Here is a 6,129-nt window from a genome sequence, read left to right on the forward strand (position 1 = left end):
TTTAAGTAAATTGGTAAAGCAATACATACTCAGAAATGGCAAACAGCATGTGGATTCAGTATTTTGGGATACGTCTTCAGATTGAAATTGTGAATGGAGACTCTTCACTCAAGAAGTGGTACATCTAGATGGTCCTCTTGTTTCTTACCTTTTTAGCAAGTGCTAATATGTCTTCTGCAAAGAAAGAGGTTGAGGTAGTCTGTACCTATTCTTCCTCAGCCAACTTTGAGCAATGTATGCTTCAAACCAAGATAAAGTGAAAGCTCTGATGGAAGTTATCTGAAATCTAACTAAGTTGCCTAAAAAGATCCTTTCACTCCTTTATCGAGGGAGAAAATTTAAACCTTATAAATTGTCAGATGAAGTTCTTAAAATTATTTTGTAAGGCAGATCTACGACAACTGCAGAAATTCTTTGTAGTAAATGGAATGCGTTCATGAATTCCTTCCTGCATTACAAATAGGAAAATTCAAGACCCCAAATGCACCATCTGTCATCGAATTTAGCAAATCTTACAATGACTTATTTCATTCTGGTTTACAGCTTCAGTTCATTACAGTAACATTTATCAGTCCTTTCAACTTCTTGTATACAAAGTGAGTCCAGCAGAAAAAGTTACCATCTCATAGCCCAGAACATTTTGAGAGGTACTGTAAAGGTACTTGAGTTTGGAAGCTTCTGAAAATATTTAAGACATTTAAAGTGTAGTCTTTCTGAAAAGATCTGCAGATTTAAGGGACATAGAAAGAAACCTTTTAACTGATTTTCTACCACAAAACTATAAATACTTGTGGACAAGACAGAATGACCTAGAAAGCATTTCTAAACCTTTATTTTTCTTAAGGAAGAAATTGCTTCAGTCACTGGGCCTAGTTCTCTCATTCTGGAATCTTCTGTGGCAACGTAACTGAGACTGCTTAGCTTTCCACGGTTCTTTCAATTAATGCTTAACAGATAAAAGAAATAAATCAGGAACAATTTAGGTATGATTGAAGATGCTTTAGAACAGAGAATGGCCTTGATAAGTCCTTTACATCCTAGTGCATTTCCTTTTATACTGCCATTTTCTTATTATCTTATTCCCCTACCTATGCATTCCTTTTTGTTTGTTTTGTTTTTTAAAGCCTCAGGAGCCACAAAGAAGATGGAAATATACAGAACAGACTGGAGGCTGTTTCTTCAGTTTTTCTGAGTAAAATCCTAAAATATATAACAAAAAATGTCTGTGCAGTAGATGGTAGGAGTTACCACCTCAAGGTGAGTTTCATAACAGTGAGGCCCATGTAAGACAGAAGTGGACATGGTGAAGAAAGGGGAAGCTCTTCATGTCTGACCATTTCTGGAGTGCAGACACATGACTGTTTCCATGGGAGACTGCCTGGAACACCTAAAATTAAGTATCTCATTCACATCTAAGAAAAATGTATGCAGGGGTGTATAATTCCCTCACAGCACTGCAAGAACTAGAAATGGTATTGTCCCTGCTTTCCTTTATTTTAAGATTAGATCACTCATCAAAGATGTGGATAAACCAGATGCACCCTCATGTACCTTTGATGATTCTACTTATCTTGTCCAAATTAGAGGAACATTGATTCATCAGAACATGAATCAGTACTATTGTTAGTTGAAATTGTTCTACCTTCCCGTGTTGTTTACCTGCATTATCCACTGTAGATTTAATACACAATATATTGCAGAGTACAACATATGAAACAGAGTGATCCACTTGTACTTACATTGACATTTTATTTTCTTTCCTCTGGATGAATAAATCTGTGAGAGTACACAGACTATGAAAGTTCCAAGCATTCAAAGGTTATGTGAAGGGTCCAAAGGTGTTATAAACTCTGCAGTTCATCTGGATGGCTGCAAGCCTGGCACGTGCTTCTGCAGATTCAAGTTGCAGAAACTGTGCAAATAGAAATGGCAGGGAGAAGCTGGAATTTTCCTTAACTCCCACACAATAAATAAGTATAATAGATAATAGAATCACAGAATCACAAGGTTGGGAAGGACCTACAAGTTCATCTAATCCAACCATCCTATCACCATTACTACCCACTAAGCTACTAAACCATATCTTGTAGCTCCTCATCCAGACGCCTCTTGAGCACTGCCAGGGATGGCGACTCCACCACTTCCCTGGGCAGCCATTCCAGTGCCTGACCACTCTCGGAGAGAAAAAGTTTTTCTTTATGTAAAATCTAAACCTCTTCTGGTACAATTTGTGACCATTTCCTGGGGTCCTGTTTGTTGCCTGGAAGAAGGCCAAACCTCTCCTCATCACAACCTCCCTTCAGGAAGTTGTATATAATATATGTGCTGGCTCATAAATAAGGTTGTTCTTGTTAGTGTAACAGTGTTCCTATTACCGCTGTAACTGGCTTAGGTCAGAAGTGTAATTTCTATATGTATAGTTAATATCATCCTTTCATGATTTATGCATTTCAGCATAGCAGTACTGCATAGTGAATGACTTAGTGAGATCTGTGTTCAGAATGACTTGATTTCATAGAATCATAAAATCATAGAATCATAGAATGGCCTGGGCTGATAAAGGACCAAAATGATCATGTAGTTTCAACCCCCCTGCTATGTGCAGAGTCACCAGCCACCAGACCAGGATGCCCAGAGCCACATCCAGCCTCGCCTTGAATGCCTCCAGGGATGGGGCATTTCATTCATGTGTAAATAACATTTGCTCTACAATCTCTACTCAGGATTTATGTGACCCAACAATGTGACCTTGCCACAAAGAAGGCTAATGTTATCTTGGTCTACATTAGGAGGAATGTTGCTAGCATGTCTGGGGAGGTGATTCTTTCCCTGAACACTGGTGAGGTCACATATGAAGAACTGTGTCCAGATCTAGGAACCACAGTACAAGAGAGTCATGAGGATACTGGAGAGAGTCCAACAAAGGGCCACAAAAAATAAAATAAATAAGACAGTGCAGAACCTCTCCTGTGCAGAAAGGTTGAGAGAGCTGTGTCTATTCGGCCTAGAGAAAGCTCAGGGGGATTTTGTCTGTGCTACAGGCATGTCAGTCAGACCTTGATGCCAAGGAAGGTCATGTAACAGATCATCTTGAGTGCCATCACATGGCACATAGTGGAAGATCAGATGATCAGACCCAGTTGACATTGGTTTATGGTAGGCAGTTCCTCAGTATGTTTGCAGATGACACCAAGTTGAGAGGAAACGCTGATCTGTTAGAGAGTAGGAAAGTTCTGCAGGGGGATCTGGGTAGTCTTTATCGATGAGCTATATACATACAAAGTTAAATGCTGGTTCCTAAGCCTGTGTCATAACAACCTCTTGCAATGGTATAGCAGTGAGGAGGAGTGGCTGAAAATCTGACCAGCAGAAATGAACCTGGGGATGCTCATCAACAGATGGCTGAATGAACCAACATTGTCCGGGTGACTGAGGAGGCCAATGGCAACTGGGCCTGCATCAAAGATAGTGTGGCCAGCAGGACAAGGAAAGTATTCAGCACTGGTTAGATTGCTCTTCAAATACTGTGTTCAGTTTTAGATTGTTCAGTAGCAGAATTATACTGAGTTAGTTGAGCATGTGCAGAGAAGAGCAATGAAGCTGATGAAGGGACTAGAAAACAAGAGCTATGAGGAGTGGCTGAGGGAACTGAAGTTGTTTTTTCTGTAGGGTAGGCTTAGGGTAGAACGCCTGAAAGGAGGCTGCAAGGACTGTGTTCGTCTCTTTTCTCAGGTGACAAGTGACAGGATGTGAGGAAACATCTTCAGGTTGAGCCAAGGGAGTTTTAGATAAGATATTAGGAAGAATTTTGTCATGGAAAGAGTGGTAAGGCATCAGACCTGGCGGAGTCCTCATTCCTGGAAATATTTAAGAGAGGTATGGACATAGCGCTTAGGGCTGTGGTTTAGCAGTGGACTTAGTAGTTAGGTGTTGTTGAACTTTATGATCTTAAATGTCTTTTCTAACCTACATGGTTTTATGATTTATATAAATACTGAGAGGGAGGGTACAAAGAGGACAGAGCCAGGCTCTTTTCAGTGATGCCTGGTGACAGGACAGTAGACCATGGGCATCCTTTCTTACTGTGAGAATGAGAAGGCATTGTCACAGGTTTATCAGAAAGGTTGTGGAGTTTTCCACCTTGGAGATCTTCATATGGCACCTGGACATTGTCCTGGGCAAGCATCTCTAGATGGTCTTGCTTGAGTAGGTGGTTGGATCAAATGACCTGCAGAGGTCCTTTCCAACCTCAGCCATTCCATGATTCTGTGATTAGTGACCTGATTTAGTACAGTACTAATTTTGAAGTGGTGACATCTCAAACTAATAATTCCAGGCCCCCTTTTAGTCAGTGAAGAAAAACATCATTTAAAAAAAAAAAAAAAAAAAAAAAAAAAAAAAAAAAAAAGAATAGAAAAGAAATGCACTTCTAGGGTGTGATTCATGGCACATTGAAGTAGTCATCCAAAGATAGATCAGGTGCACTGTGTCCTAGAAGTGCCAGTGTAACTGTAAAGGAATACTGAGGTGACAGGTTTAACTGAAGGCAGCTACACTGCAGTTGTTTAGTGTTAGGTGAGATGAATCCCACCCAAGGACTTAATTGACAAGGTGTACTATGTACTCTGTATGTCTGCCCAGCAGATCTCATAGGTGCAATGTCTAATGTGCTACCCAGCTGGGAAGGATGGACTGAATGAGGATCAGAATCAGTGGATGAGATATGCTGTAGATGTTCAGAATGTTTTTCTTCAGCTGTAAACGGGCAATATGGTTTTAGAAGGACTCAGTTCTGAGGCAGCTGCAGAAACTGTTTCTTGATATGTAGTGAGACATGCAGACAGTTCTAAAAGTCTGTTTTTAGATCATGGACATATCTGCCAGCACAGATAAGAAGCTGCTTGCCAATTCCAAATGTACACATGACATTTACTCAATCACACATAAACATAAACAAGCAAATAAACAGCCCCCTCCTCCCATAAACTAATAAAGCTTTTTCTCCTTCGGATAGAAAATAAGGAAAGAAATAGCCTGCTATTGTCTTTTTGTTGTTGTTGCTTTGTTTTGTTTTTAATTTTCTATTTTTTGATATGAGGAGGGGCTCAGATAAGTATATTGATGCTGGAACCACTTAGATAAGTAAGTAAACAAAAATATGCAGATTTAGGAATTAGTTTAGCCTTATCTGCAAAAGAAAATTAAACAGAAATAAAATCATAAAACTTTTGCCAGCATTGTTCAACGAGATTGGAATATATCCATTATGGAGAGCCTTCAGTCTTCACGCCAAGAATCAACAAAATCAATGGGTGTTGGGCGTAATTGGCCAAATTGATTGTATGTTAAAGCTGATTTAATTATATCATTGTCATTATAGTAGGGATAAATTTGGCTTTGATTTTAAAGTGTCGGTCTTTCTGTAGAAATTCTGTAGGAGTGTTGGAAGGAATTGGGGAATTAACTTGTTTAAGAATCATATTAATGATTGTTTTTATTTGATAAGCTTAGCCCAGTTTTCATGCCCTGAACTGCCTTTTTCTATTCTGTAGAGGGACATTCAGAATTTAATTTAATTTGAGAAAATGCACACTGGGACTTTCTGTGAGCATTTAAGTAGTGCAAAAAGTGAATTTTTATGATGATGTAACAGATATGAATATGTCTCCTGATTTATTCTTACCATATTCAGGCATAGTACTGGAGTTGTTAGACTATTTGGAAGGTAGTGCTGCCAGAAAATGTGCCATAAACATAAAAGAGAATAATTAAAGTAGATCCTCTCAGGAAGAACATTCTATGCTGAGACCAGAATGCATGTATATTAAAAGTAAATACTTTTACTACATAGCCAGAGCTTCAGCTATCATTTTGTATACACTGAAACTCCTCATACAGGCTGATTTCTGTGAAGCTACTCATGAAAATATCTTACTCCCGTGCAGAAATGAGTTCACAGAGTCACTGATATATTTTCTTTTGTCTGACCTGAAGTCACCTGGAGGCAGGTGGGTGTAGTAAGAATGAAACCAACCATTTTCTTTCTTTCATTATTTGTGTTCAGTGGCTGTCAGGAGATTGGAGTTCTCTTTTCACTTCAGATGTAACATTGAAAAAGGCACTTTGTCA

Source organism: Coturnix japonica, chromosome 1 (assembly GCF_001577835.2).
Source record: "Coturnix japonica isolate 7356 chromosome 1, Coturnix japonica 2.1, whole genome shotgun sequence".
Taxonomy (NCBI): Eukaryota; Metazoa; Chordata; class Aves; order Galliformes; family Phasianidae; genus Coturnix; species Coturnix japonica.